The sequence below is a fragment of the Equus asinus genome, chromosome 16 (assembly GCF_041296235.1).
Source record: "Equus asinus isolate D_3611 breed Donkey chromosome 16, EquAss-T2T_v2, whole genome shotgun sequence".
In the NCBI taxonomy this organism is placed as follows: Eukaryota; Metazoa; Chordata; class Mammalia; order Perissodactyla; family Equidae; genus Equus; species Equus asinus.
Genome location: NC_091805.1, coordinates 8,033,161 through 8,049,112, shown reverse-complemented (window position 1 = coordinate 8,049,112; position 15,952 = coordinate 8,033,161). Strand labels below are relative to the sequence as shown.

Sequence of the window (15,952 nt, the reverse complement as noted above, 5' to 3'; positions counted from 1 at the left end):
ATACTCCCTGAAAAGAGAAAGCAAAACATTCACCCAAAGATCATTGAGTGATAACCATTCTCATGAAAAGAACTTGCTTAAACTTTCATTTCTGAGGTTATTTCTGCTCATTTAAATTAACTCTCTACAATAACAAGAGTTATTGATGCGTGCTGTTTAAGGCAGAATACAAATGGATCCATTCGTATTTTATTCTGAGTTTCAGTGTCCCTTTTTCTCTCCGAAAATAACAAAATTTGGTTTATAAATGTCTTCTGTTATATAAAATTTTCTCAACTATATCAGCTCCCATCATATGTAGAATAATTCAGCTTAATCTGTATGGTGTTTAGAAGAAGCTCTTATATGAGAAAACATTACTGAAAAAAACCAGTGGGAGAGATATATGTAAGTGGACATACTGGAGAAGAGCACATTTTATTATATTAAAAGAATTTTGATTGGAAGAATGTTTTGAGTTGTAAAAAGTAATAATTCCTCTCATTTATTTCTCATTAAATATTTACAAAGTGATCTTTGCTCAGCATCTTCATGTTTCAATAAACATATGTGGAATTTGTATCTTGAAACATTTTAAAAAATCTTTGACCCGAGTGGAAAATGATGAATGCACATATTGGATCAAAGTCATTTACAAAATATTTACCATTTCTGGAAACACAGTAGTAGCTTAAATTAATATAGTATGGCTATTTTGAATTAAATCAATTAAAGAACCATCTTTTTTATTTAAAAAATTGGCATTTTTATGAAAATCATTTATACAGCTTGTACACCTGAATCCATTATGTTTGATATACTGTAAAGTGACAAATCTTCACAAATTATAATGACAGATTCTTATTGAACATAACTTTTCAGCAGGAGCCATCCTGAATCAATTAATCACGCCCTTACTCTAATTTTGCTCTCCATTTTTTCCAGAAAGCCACCAATCACATCCCAATTAATGACATACATATTGTATTTGCAATTTTTGATGTACTACATTTTATTCAAGTTAATTAAATGCTACAGTTTTACTTAGCATATAATGATTTAAAAATTGGATATGCTTAAATAGCCAAACAAAGCAAATTATGGTTCCTCAGATAAATGTGATTATGATCATACAAAATAATAAATGATGATGGAATACTTTAGCTGTACTAGAAATTTATCTTTGCTCCATCTAAAGAGACTTTTATATTTTCAATTAAAAGGGAAAATATAATCTCACATTACAATATTTTCGCATATAACTGAAATTAGTGCACATTAATCTTAAAGCATTTTTACAGTAGAAGGCAAGAAGTTGAGTCCTCGAATCCAGATAATCACTAATTATGTTAGAAGAACTCAGCAAACGCTCTAAAAGTTGACCAGTTCAATGCTTCCAATAGGTGGATTAGGAATGCACATAGACTATTTGAACAAAAATGAACTCTTTGTATGTTTCATTGACAGACAATATATACACAGACTCCCTGTGAGGATATTTTGTCTCACAGATTTTACTAACTAGAATTTTAGCTTCATTTATTTATTTTTGGACATAATGTTAAATAGTCATTTAACAAAGATGTTTATTTACATATCGATATAGCTGTTTCACATCGTTGTCTTAACTCTCCCAATGTATGTTTCTTAAGTTTGTATTCTTATTTTAGCGATATAAGGAAAATAACAGCATCTGCAAAATCTTATAAAGAATATTATATTTTATATATCCTACTATATTTTATAAACTAGATGTAGACAATGCTTTGTAGCTCAAGTTCAAGCTTAAGTTGAATATAATTGTGCACTTTGTGTATTTTTCTTGGATAATTTGAAATATGCAACTGGATAGCTGGCAAACTCAAAACAATTAAATCTTAGTGTTTTGTCTTAAATCTCTGTGCCTTATCATTTGACTTTCTCATAGGGCCTATAGATTATTCAAGAATGGATTTGTCTAACAGAATAGTAATATAGCAGTCAGTATTCTCATCCCACTATTGAACCAGCCAAAATTCAACACTCCTTGAAAGATTAAAGTATTACAGCATGGTATCAATGTTCAAAAACCCTTCTAATTCCAAATGCAACTAACATTTCTCGGTCTCTATCTTTGATATCTCTTTGCTGTCTTTCACTATTGATTATTCCCTTCATCAAAGCTCTCTACTTCCTACATTCTATGACAAGGCACTCTCCTGCTTCACTTTATACTTTAAGGTCTGCTTACAGGCTCATTCTCTGCCTGTTCTGCAAATCTTGGTTTTTTGTTCTAACTCCATCATTCTCATCACTCAACACACAAGGATCTGCTCCCATAGTTTCAAATAACATATGTACCAATGATGCCCATCTAGACTTCCAACCCAATTATCTGTCATTGAGCTACGGATGCCTATATCTAACTGTATTCTAGATGGATAACTGGATCTCCACAAATTAAATTCATTGTTTCCCCTCTAAACCAGCTCCTCTCTGGATTTTCTTTTCACATCCATCGATTTGCATTCACTGTTCTTCGTAGAACATGTGTTGTCTTGCCTGGATTATTACTACAGCTGGTTAATCCATCCTTTCTCCCTTAAATCCATTTTCCACATGGTTACTAATGGAAATTTAACCACATCTTTCACTATTACGGGCTGAACGGTGTCTGGCCCCTCATTTGTTGAAGTCTTAACCCACCAGTACCACAGAACGTGACCATATTTGGAAAGAGGATCTTTAAAGAGATAATTAAGTTAAAATGAGGCCACTAGGGTGTACCTTAATCCAATATAACTGGTTTCTTTATAAGAACAGGTGATGAGGACACAGATTCACAGAGGGAAGACTGTGTTAAGACACAGGGAGATGACAGCTATCCACAAGTCAAGGAAAGAGACCTCCGAAGAAACCAACTTTGCCAAAATTTGATGTGGGACTGCTAGCTTCCGGAATCATGAGAAAACAAATTTCTGTTGTTTAAGCTACCCAGTCTGTGATACTTTGTTGTGGTAGCCCTAGCACACAAGTACACTACCCTGTGTATATGTCTTTAACAGTTGCTCAGAGTACATGGGATAGAATTTCAACTTAAGCCCCACAGGGCTACCACATCTTCCTAGCTAGCTTCCTTTCTGACCACTCTCTGCCATCATGCTATTCCTCAACACCCCTCAACTGCTTGTAGTTCCCTGGGCACAACGTATTCTTCATCTTTGTGCCTCAGCTACTACTGTCCTCTTCTCCTGGCTGATTTCTACCCAGTCCTTTAGATTCAGCTTATTCATTATCTTTCCAGGAGGTCATGCCTTACCGTAAATTGATTTTTAAGTAATGGACATAAAAAATTTATAAAATATAGATAAATAGAAAGACGGGGAAAAGAATCACCATAAACTTTTAAGCCTAATATGACCATTACAACTCTTTAATGATTTTCTTTCCAGTCTTTTAAGACCAATTTTTACACAATCAAAATTTTACTGCACAAGCAATTTTGCATTCTGTTTGTATTTGATGTGATATTATTTTTGGACACTTTTCTCATCATTAAAAACCATAATTTTAATGACTTCGTAATATATTTCATCATGTTGGCCCACCTCAATTAACCTAATCATCTTCTATAACTAGAAATTTAGAAGTTCTCACTGATTGCCCTGGGCTTAATAATGAATTGTGCAGTATGATTCTCAAACTTCTAATCCCAGATTTCTCTCCTGGTCTTCAGATCTGTAAATCAGATGCATTTCTTCATTAGGGTATTTCACTAAAACTCAATCAGTCCAAAACTAAACTCAATATTTCTAACCAGTATCTGTCTCATCCCTTCCATCTCTCCCAAACCTCCCTATGTATCCGTTTATCACTCAATAATTCACTCTCTCCCAAACTAGCAACCAGTGGGTCATCCTGACTTCTCTTTTCCTTCAATCTCTCTCAGTTCAAATTCAATCATTTACTAAAGTGTTCTGGCTCTATCTCCTAAGCATATCTTGTGTCTTTCCTCTACTCTACTGTCATTGACTTAAACTGGTTCACGTGATCTCTAGGCTATTGAAATGGTCTCTAAATCTACCTCTCTGTCTCCAGACTCCTCATTTCCATCTTTCTCAAGTTTGCTTCATAAGTGTTAAAGATGCAAACCCGATCATATCACTTAATGTTCTTTAGTGCTCACAGAATCTGTCAAAACCATGTTCTAACCCTTTGGTATGGCTCTGTACTAGGTGTTCTATATAGACACACACATACACACACTATGCTATTCAATCTTTCTTGCAATCCTCTGACAGAATATGCTGACTTTTCCATTCCTTTTTTTATTTTTTATGGAGGAAGATTGTCCCTGATCTAACATCTGTGTTAATCTTCCTCTGTTTTGCATATGGGATGCCACCACAGCATGGCTTGATGAGCAGTGTGTAAGTCAGCGCCCAGGATCTGAACCTCACACCCTAGGCCACTGAAGTGGAGTGTGTGAACTTAACCACTATGCCACTGGGCAGGCCCAACTGACTTTTCTGTTCTTAAAGAACTGTATTGTGACTGTTTACTTATATGTCAATGTCCCCGACTCCATCTTCGGACTGGGAACTTGGAAGAAGGAACTATAACAATGTAAAAATTGCTAAAGGGTCTAAATATCTATGTTGGCAAAATCTTCACTATACATTCAAGGTAGGAAGAATATTAAAAGAGAGAGGAGACAAAAAAACCCCAAGGAACTTGTAATAAAATCATAATCAGAACTGAAATAAAAATATTTTGCACATTTCTAAATTCCTTTGGCATGGAAATTTATGATAATTTTTAAAGTCCTCTATCATAGAGCCTTTATTAAACTGGTTTATTTACACCAGTGTCCCTAACGGCCTGAAAGAAATGTGATAGATTACTCCTACTGTGATTTTACATATATATAAACTTTACAAGGTTCAGTAGATTCACAAATGTTGGAAAAACAATAAAAATATTGCTAAAAACATTATTATTCTAAGACTAACCCATTAAATCACAAGTAGTAATCAATAGAAGTACATATTCATCATTTCAAACATGGAGACATGATGGAGCCTTGACAGTAAGCAATAATTACCCAAGGAGCACTAATGCAGAATTGATATTCAGTGCTAACAAATTAATTTTGGAGCTAATTGAAAAGAAACTTTGCTTTCACCACCATTATAACTAATAGTTATTGTTATGATTTTTTATTGTGATTTTTAAGAATGTTGTGATACATTTATTATATGGGATATTTGGTAATATATGTTCTTAAGGCAGGATTATAGTAAGAAGTTTTATGAAGAGAAAATGGTAAGTAACCCTTGGAATCAGATGGTCTGTGTCCAAAAAGTCTGGATGCCATCAGATCCTAACCTCTCTAAATGTTCTTTGAAATTACTTTGGGAAGATGAAAGGATACAACTTACTACCATCAAGGCTGCTGCTGTGTCACACATTGCTGGTTCTCCCATTCTCTCCAGTCTTATGCTCCGCTTCCAGACCCTACAGCTTTCCTGGCTCTGGCACAGCAACCCTGTCTCCCTTGAAGACCACATCTGCCATAAAGAACCTTTAGCTTTAGTGGAGAGGAAGTAGGGAGAAGATGCCACTTTTTCCCATGTTCACTATCTATGCTTTGCTTTTCAGACCTAGTGATTAAAAAAAATACAACAAATCTCCTTTTCTATTAGAAGACTCACCCTCCTGGATCCTTCCATTGCAACATTTTGGCATTAGAAATAATAACAGACCTAGAGAAAAAGCATCCTGTTGAATTTATCTTGGGTTTCATTCTTTTGCCATTGGAGAATGTGCCATCTTGATAAATGCAAATCAACTCATGATTAAAAGTTAGATGAGGTACATTTAGACAGTTATTCCTTTCCAAACATTCCATTTGTTTGGTAGCTCTGCGTCTCTGTCATGTATATAAAGGGAACTTTCTTTAGTGGCTCACCTATTCTGATGCTCTTAAGGGTCTTAGTTCCTTGGTGGTTGGAATCTGGTGGCTATTAGCGTTGACTCCTAAACGTTCACTATTGCTCCATTCCATCAGCTACACTTAATTCTTCCTTCTAATAATTAGGCTTCATGTGGCCTAGTGTTTGATATAGTAGGTATTTAATGAATATTTGGTAAATATTGGATGGACATTTTGCAGATGGTCCACTGACATCTTTTCTAGAACCATAGCTGGTATGTAAAGACTTGCATTGGTAATTAGGTTAACTTTTTCAGGCAAGGGAAGTTATTTTCTCTAGGTTTGTCGGGGTGGGGTGGAAGTAGTTCCCTTCTGCTAGGATATTCTCAGGTCGAATAACTAGAATCACCGTATTTTTATACTTTTGGTCTATACTCATTCTGTCTCTAATGGCTGACTGAAACAAGAAATTTCTGGTTGCAAACAGATGTTGAGATCTTTCAAGGACTAGTTTATCTTTGTGCCTCATGTTCCTCTTTTCTAGAAAAAATAGTCAACTTCTCTTGGACAGCAATAGCTGCCATATATTAATTAGTAAGTCTCAGCCTGCACTATATTTTATTTGTCTACATTTTCAAGTTTCCCCAACATATGATATGGTATTGCCTCCATAATTCCATGTACCCAGTGACAAAAAGATTGCAAACACATCTTTTCTTCTTTGGTTACAAAGTTCCTCACTGAAGACTAGAGGATGATAATATCCTTTGTTTTAAGCGATGTTTCATTAGTGGTAGAAATGTTACAAACTGTCTTTCAGTCTAATGATGTAATTGCCGTGTTGTCTTATCTTCCAACACTGCAAACACAGAGCTATGGATGGTTGATGTTCTTTTCTTAAGATCAAGAAACATAGATAAATTTAGTGAGTAAATTACCGAGTGCTGCCTACCACAGTGCTTGGAAGATCCAAACTGGCTTTGCTAGCCTTCTGTTCTAGCCAACGTGCTTTTTAAAAACATCTTAATAGTATATGTTTGAAGCTGTGTTGAATGTCATCCTAGACATTTATTTTTAATTATATCAAGCAAACTCATCCATCCATTCATCCATCCTACCATCCTTCCCTTTATTCCACATATTTGTTACTGCCTTAGGCAATGGAGATAGAAACATGAAAGACATTCTGCTATAAAGGAAATCATAGGCCTGTGAGGGAAAGCAGCAATTAAATAAACAATTATAGCCTAAAGGGGTAATTTTTTTTTTTTTTTGCTAAGAAAGCACAGAAAAGGGAAGGCTGAGCCAGTCTGACTGGGTTCAGAAAATGGTTCCTTGAAGAGCTTATCTCCGCTGAGTTATAAAGAATAAGTAAATTAGCTAATCAAGGAATATGGAAAGATGTACCAGGCAGAAGGAACAACACACATAAAGGCCCAGAGATAAGAGTGTCATTCAGGGTGACTGCAGCCTGGAGTGTGAGGAGGAGAAGAAGTGGTGAGGAGGGGAGAGAGAGTTGAGGGCAGGTCATGAAGAGCCATTATCTCAAAGAGTGTAGATACTTTTTCTTGAAGGTCATTGAAATTTTTAAGGATACTAAGGTAGAAAATGACCTAAGAGTTGGACTTTAATTTTGGAAAAACAGAGTGGAGGGTGGCAAGAGTGGAGGCAGGGAAATTGATGATTTGAATAGCTGAGGCATGAGATGATGATAACCTGAAATAAAGCAATGGTGATGGAGAGTAAGTGAAAGGAAACAAGATTTGAATGTATCTACTCATATCCGTAATTTTATTTATTTATGTGATTATTTGATTGGTGGCTGTCTTTCTTATTAAATATAAGCTTTATGAGTACAAAGATAGGGTTTGTTTTTCCCCATCATATCTCCTATGCATAACAGTGCCTGGCACACAAGTGGTTAATAAGTATTTATTGAAAGAATTTTAAAATGAATGAATTAAAAAAGTACATTCATATTAAGTGACTATCATGAACTAGACAGTATACTTGGCAATGAGGATAGAGTGATGAACAAGCTAGGCAAGATTCCTGTTCTCATGGAGAAATTTTAGAAAGGGAAGAGACAAGTAATAAATAAGAGACTTTGCGATAGTCATTAGTATTATGAAGAAATTAAAACAGGGTTTTTGGGAAGTGCTGAGGTGGGAGTGGCTACTTTAGATTGGAGGGTCAAAGACTTTTGGGGCAAGTGACATTTAATTTAAGATTTGGATGATAAAAAAGAAACCAGCCACTGATGGATCTACGGGCAGAGAGTTCCAGATAGAAGGAAGTGAACAAGTGAATTAAACAGATTTGACGAACTTGGTGACTGATTGGATGTGGGAGTAAGAAAGAGACCTAGGATGATTCACAGGATCTAGAATATGTTCTTTCTATTATTTCTAAATGAGCTTGGGGATACTGGAAAAAGTACAAGATAGTGATATAAACGATGAGTTCAGCACTGGAACTGTTGACTGTAAGGGACCTGTGATGCTCTGAAATATGTAGATGATAAATCACCTGTAAGATAATTTTTTTTTAAGAAGAAAGGATATAGACCACAACTCAGAAGGATTAGAGTTCTCTAGGCGACACTCCTTAACAGACAATATCTTCAGTTGACTGTGTTTGCTGAAAGTCTTCCCAATACCTTCTGCTATTCAGGGCCAGTAGACTCTGTTCTGTTTCAGAATTTTCTGATTACATCGTCACGCAAACATAACATGACTATTAATTATTGGTAGGCTTTAGACAGGACTAATTATTTCCAGGCAGAAACTTGGAAATTTGGACTCTTCTACTGTACTCTTTACTATAATGCTTCAATACTGTTTTAATTTCTGCTTTCTTGGAAAAATAGTTTCACTTCTGTTGAACAAGACCCAGTTCTTTTGGGATCTCATCCATTACTTCTGCCCACCAAAATAACCTATATGTCATATATAAGAACCTGGTACCAGTATTCCATGTTCAACCCAGACTTGGGAGTCAGGTTCAGATCTGTGTAATATTCTGCGAATATATTTCAATATTGCCTTGGGCCTTAGATGGTTTCCTTTATGCTATAGGTGAAAAGGGAGAAAATTAGGCTTCTTTATTGAGGATACTTTTATAGTTAATTGTGGAAGATGTTGTACTCATTAATGACTATCCAAGGTAGAAAATGCTTTTTGTGTACAGACGTGCTAGAGACTGCCCCGCTACATAAATATACAACTACTGCAACTTCACAATGAAAGATCATCTCAATAGAGAAGGCTCACCTACAAGGAATTTGACCTGATGAAACTGTCCTACTGTCAGATAACTTTAAAAAAGTGCCAGAAAGCTAGAGTTTAGCAACTGATTTCATCAAGTGTGGGTAGGACCTGATAGCCACTCGCCTTTGTTTGAACTGCAAGAACATCTGTGATTTCCAGCTCCACCGCACACAGACACTGCATGATACAAGACATTAAGCAATGAGCCTCCGGTCTAGAATTAAGGTTCTAAGTTATCTTCTTCTGCCATGGCTGTACAAGTTGGACACTTCCATTGACAGCCAAATCCTGCCTGCTTTTTAAATTTTATGGAACCAGTTTAACACTTCACTCCCTTGAACCTGATTTTCTACCTCCTTGGGTATACTTAACTGATTTCTACTCAGCTCTTTGTGAGCTAGACTGGTTAAATTGCTTGTCGTGTCCAGCAAGACTCATAACGTAGATTGAATCTGTTACATTTTAGGAGTCAAAGCCCATTAAAGAGTATTTGCAGTTCTCAAGGAGTCACCACTGCTAGATTTTTACTGATATTTTCATTTTTCCAAAGCAACATGTTGATACAGGTCGTATTCCACTGTGTCCATTGAATATTGCTTACGAATCTCATTTACTGAATTCATTTAAGAATTCATTTAAAGAACACTATGTATGAACTTAAAATGTCAACACTTTTGAAGATATGGTGGATTCTAATGCAAAGATTCATAAACTGTGACAGTAATTGAAGTAATTAATTGGTAGTCATTTGCAACTTCTTTTCTATTTGAAAATGCTTTATATATACATAAAAATAAATATAACTTTTATAAATTTATAAATGTGATGATGCCACATGTGCTTTTTTCAGTATAGTTTAAAAAATATTTGGTTTACTTTTTGCGTCTTCTCCTCCTCTCCCCACCACTGTTTTACTCACTTCCCACCCTGACTCCAGCCTCAAGTGACCCTGGTATATAACGCAGTATGAAGCCCACTATATTTTTCTAGATGCTTATACGATCACATACAAACAAGCACAAATATAAGGAGTCATGGTATTTTTTTTAATAACAATAAAATTGTATTATATACAGTTTTCTGACTCTTTCTTCTCTCCCTCAGTAAAAACTTGTAGAAATCATTATTTTAAGGCTTTTTGGTATCACTGCACCATTATGTACTCAGCCTTCACTCTGTTAATACATTTTTATTTTATTTTTCCTAGTTTTTTTTTTTTTGGTCACTCCAAACAATGTTGCAGAAAACCTCGTAAGTTATCAGCTACAACCTTATAAGATATCATTTGTAATCCATAGTTGTTTTTTTATATCGTATAAGCCAGACAGTCTAATTCCATTTTGTTTCAAATGGATCCCCAATTGTACCAATATTTATTAAATGATGCACCCTTTTCCACTGACTTAAAATACCTATCTTGTCATGTTTAAGTTCTTATAAATACTGAGATCTATTTCCAATTTTGTGTTTTGTCCCATTGACTTATTTTCTTTTTTATGACATTATTTACTTGGTAAGAATAGCTAATATTATGTTCTGATGTTTGACGGGCCAAGTCTTCCATCATTAACACTTTCTGTTATAAATTCTTGACTGTTATCCGTTATTCTTTTTTTTCTCATATAAATTTTAAGATTATTTTCTCCAATTAAAAGCCTTTGGAATTATAAGGGAAGATGAGTTAAATAAATATTGAGCTTCATTAGTCAGTAATTTGGGGAGAAATAACATTTTTATGATATGAATCTTCCCCTATAGGGGATTCATTCAGATCTTTTACACCCAAGAATAAGAATAAGAAATTTGTTTTCCTTCATAAGCATTATGCTTTTGTTGTTAAATTTATCCCTAAATATTACTTAGTTTTTATTTCTATTGAAAATGGAATATTTATTTCAGTTTTTTTATCAGCGTTTCTAGAATGGAAAAAAATTGATATTCATACATATATTTTGTCTTCAACCATCGTGCAAATACCTTTATTCATTTTAGCAGTATATTAGGGCTCATATTTTCTAAGTGTACATAGGTACAATTAAATGGTTAGCAAATAATATAACTGTTACTATCAGTTATTTCGGGTTTATGAGTCAGACAGATCCATCTTTAAAAGCCCTAATCTACCTCAGAAAGTTTTGCAATATAGGGCAAGTTGCTCAACCTTCTTAAGTCTTATTTTCCTCATCTATAAAATGAAAACTGATAATGGTACTGATATAGGATACCATTTGGATTAAATATATTGGTAAATATAAAGCACTTTAGTACAGTGCCTGGCAGGTATAAAACACTGTGAAATGACGGCTGCTATTATTACTACGGTTGCTGAAGAATTCACAGGCAGAAAACTAGCGTAACTAGTAACTGTAAATTGTCCAGCTGTGTTGCTTCTTAACAATTTTTAAACGGAGAATAGAGATGAGATTTTAAATAGGCAAGCTGGAAGAGCTTGGATTCCTCTGGGTAGAAAGACATTCTCTAGGCAACACGGAACAAAAAAAGATCCAAACAAAAAAATACAATGACAATTGACTATTTAGGAAAATAGAATCAAGCAAAGAATACGTATTTCACCTAATGAGTCTTTTAAAGTTTAAAAAACAACAAGAAAAAAACCATTATCAGAGAATTGATGCCTGCATAAACAAGTAAAAACGAAAGAGAAAAAGAATGGTGATTAAATTTTGTGAATTGTGGGAATCACTGGAAAAAAATTGAGCTCATAAGTCGACTGTCGTAGAAATAGATATATTCAATATAAATATCTCCTCACATCGTTTAGTTCAATTTAATTTATTAATAAAGAAAAATTAATACAGTTTCTTCAAATATTAACACATCTTATTACAATCTAATTAATTGGAATAGGTTCTCTAGCAAAGTTTTTTCTTGATTTAAAAATGGGTCAAAATGAACATACCATATTTGTCCATTTAAAGCAACTTTTCCTGCCATTTTGGATTCCTATTCCCTTCTCAACTTTGATAGCTCTTAACAAAAGCGTTACATTTAGAGAAATGTTGACAATGTTTAAATTTTTATAATTTAGCTAAGAAAAGCTTCCCTAAAAGTGATTAATTTACATTTGTCAAAAGAAAGAGACTTAGTATCAGAATCCATTATCCCTAATTGCCACCAGAGCAAAATAAAAGGGAGTAAAAATTCTTAGAATAAGATCCTTTACTAACAAAAGAGAAGGCAGACTATTCAAATTAGCTGTCTGTCAGTAGCATACTGGATTTGGGAATCATAACTGATACAATAATGAAAGCTTTGATAACACCTATATAGTAAGTGCGCTAGATAGGTAAGTGATACGAACATAATATGTTTAAAAGCTATTGAATCTGAATAATGCAGAAATCACAATGCATGTATTTATTGTCTACACCTTTAAAAGTATTTAAATTTGTCCTCATCTAGCTGCGGGAAATTATAAAAACTCTCAATTCTAATAGATTTATTAATGCGATCCTCATATACACAGATGGTGCAAACTAAGCCACTCTTAGTAGAAACATGCAATATTATGGGTTTTATATGAAACAGTGGATTTGCGTTTGGGTTGACCCAGGAAAACTGTTTTGCAGGGAGCAGAGGAGCTTATTTTTGTTTGTGAATAGTGACACTCATTTCCTGATCAGTAAACTAAGGTTAAGAGTGCATTTTATAGTTGCAAAAAATATTTCCTTAAACTTTACCCTTTCTAGATCTTTATAAAAAGTTTGGGGGCTGGCCCAGTGGCCTAGTGTTTAAGTCTGCCTGCTCCACTTTGGCAGCCCAGCGTTTGTGGATTCGGATCCTAGCCGTGGACTTACACACTACTCATCAAGCCATGCTGTGGCGGCATCCCACACACAAAATAGAGGAAGATTGGCACAGATGTTAGCTCAGGGCCAATCTTCCTCACAAAAAAAAAGAGAAAAGAAATAAAAAAAATAAAAGGTTTGTCCTTAATTGCCTCATTAGTGTCATTTTCTATTAAGCACTTGATTGGAAGATAAATATAATGCAAATTTTACCCTTCTCATTTCTGCGTAAAGGTGCTCTTTGTTGGATGTCGACACAGAAACTCAACTCAACTGTGTTTTCTGTGTGGGTTTTGATTAAAAAATGATAGTCTTCTTATAAAAAAGAACAGTAAGTTATCTTGCTTCTTTGAAGCTATGTGGGGCAGGATCATCATTCTAATGACCCTATTCTCTCTCCATTGTAGAATTAGGAGAAAGGACCTTTGCTGGATCTTTCCCTACCACCAGTGATCGTTGAGTGAACTTGCCCAATAGGAAGAATCCCCCAGAAAACAGGTGTGGTAGGGAAGAACTGGATTACCAAATCAAGTCAAACATACAGAAGTACTTTTTAAATTTTCATAAATTCGAATGGGTTATTTTAGGCAGAAATTGTTATTTTTTGTGTTCTCTGTAGGTTTCCTCATACTTTAAGTTGTGGTGGCATGCTCTGAATGTATTAAAAGATTCATGGCAACATTAAATGTCAGCAATAATTCAATGCAATAGCTATCAGAGTATAACAATATGACACAGTGTTTATGAAAGCACCCATATGCTAAATTATTCCTTATCCATCCTATGTACTTTTTGGTTATTTGAATAATACTGTTTACTGCCTTTACCTGATCTAGAATATATCCAGGAGAAAAATGATCCCTTGTTTCAACAGGCATGCTATCTTCCTTTGGTACTGGCTTGACTGACTATGTATGCTCTGACCTCTTATTTACAGAAATGATGTCCCATTCCACCCAGTGCATTAGTCCCCAGTCAGGGCAATGTTCTGCCTGACACTCACTGTCATGATGATAAGAATGTTCAGTTGTAGCAAAATATCATTTATATATTAATAGAAATTGGCAAGCTTGCTAAGTGTTGATGAGGATTTCATGTGCCACAGCAGTCTAACTAAGAACAACTTTTCTAAGTTGACCAGAAATAATTCTAAAGGTTTTGAATTAGTCTTTATATGATCTTCATGGATATTCAGGCAATTACATTGTTTTCTTGAAGATAAGTACACTTTGAAAACATAATAGATCTTAGTGTGGCAGAAAACATGCTCTTTTATTTACTATCAAGTAAATATGGAAATAACAAAAAAAGTTGAATGTTTGACCTGAAAAGTATCATAAAATGTGCAAATATTAGCAAATAACCAAAATATACAGATCTTCCTTATCCACTGTGTGAAAAAATAACAACTTGAAAATTTTCAAACTTTGTTTCTAAAAATAAAGAAACACATCTTTATTCAGTCACATTAATTACCCACATGTCTACTCAAGGCTTTGATCAATTAAGTTTTGACTTGAATAAGTTTGCCAGATTTCAGTCTGATTTGGAATGTGGTGTCCAGTGGTACACATAATGATACCACCTTGGGGCAATTATGCTACAGGTGTGTCACTAGGCCTTGTGGTTCCATGTTAAAATATGCATCCTGTGAAAATGAATGACATTTACCTCTTCACTTCTTCAACAATTACTGATCATTCAACTCTGTGCAAGGCAGGATGCCAGGCATTGAGGAAGTTACTGCAATAAATAAAAGGACTCAGAAGACAGTTCCTCAGAAACTAGAGGTCAGAGAACTCAGGAAATGCAAGATGGGCACTTGCCTCACTGCAATTTAGAGCAAGTATCTTATGACTCATGGTTCAGTGGGCCAGAAGGGGGTGATTCTAAGATCGGTACTTTGGCTCCCTGAGCAGCTGTCATCTGTGGATCCTGCTGTGAATCTACCACTGTGAAGTACAGCAGACAAAACAGAGGCAGAATTGGTAAACGTGGAACCCAAAGGTCCTGTCAAAATGCCCAACTCGAAGGATGAAAGGGAAAAGAGAGGAGCACATCAGGAGAGACCTTCTACCACCGTGATGTTGGTGTAGCCCGCAGGTGTGTGGCTCCCTTCTCTGAATTTCTTTTTATCTTGAGCAAGGACTACTGCAGTATTGGAGTCCCGCTGAGAAGCTTCTCTCAGCTTCTTTTCCGTTCCCTCCTTCTGCAAGCTTAAGAACCACTTCCATTTATCACACATCAACTATGTGCAAACATTATTGGTATAATATACATATTGTACTATCTAGAATGCCTAAGTACTTGATACATATGGGAAACTGAAGTTGACATTGGCTAAATCCCCTGCTCTAAGGCACACGGGTACCAAGGGTGAAAGCGATTTGAATTCACGTCTGCCCATTCTAAAGCCCAAACCCCCTCCGCTGGCCATGCTGTTTTCCTGCTCCTGATGTAGGCAGGGGACTGCCGAGCGAGTTAAGGAAAAGAATCCAGATTTTATTTTATAAACATAAAAAAAATCACCCATAGAATTTTTTATTCTTTAACATACTGGTATATTTTGGAAATTTGCATTGGATTTTAAAAGATTTTTTATTTTACTATGAAACAGTTGGAACAGCTCATCTAATGGCCGGGCTTTTTTTCCAAGCAATATTTATTTTTTATTACATACTTTTAAAGTAATAACTTCATTTTATTGTGAGAATAATAAAGATTTCTGGATTTCCATTGCATCAGGTCACCCCAAGCATAATGGTTAAAAAATAGTTTATGATATAACAAAAAAACTCACATTCCTGTTTCATATCAGTTGTTTAGTAATCCCAGAGGGAAACATCAGTGTTTGTTTCTGTTTGGAAATATAGATGGAAAAAAGTAACAGAAAACAATAGAAGACATCTTAGGGAAGTTAATTATCCTTGTTATAATTATATCCAAGTTCTCAACTTAAAAACCGGCGAGAGTTAAGGTAG

At 35.0% G+C, this 15,952-nt stretch overlaps 1 protein-coding gene across 6 annotated transcripts in view; it reads right to left on the bottom strand.

The window, feature by feature from the left end:
- Window positions 1-15,952, bottom strand: part of LRRC7 (leucine rich repeat containing 7) — a 499,243-nt gene that overhangs the window by 206,590 nt on the left and 276,701 nt on the right. The gene's annotated exons all lie outside the window — the stretch shown is intronic.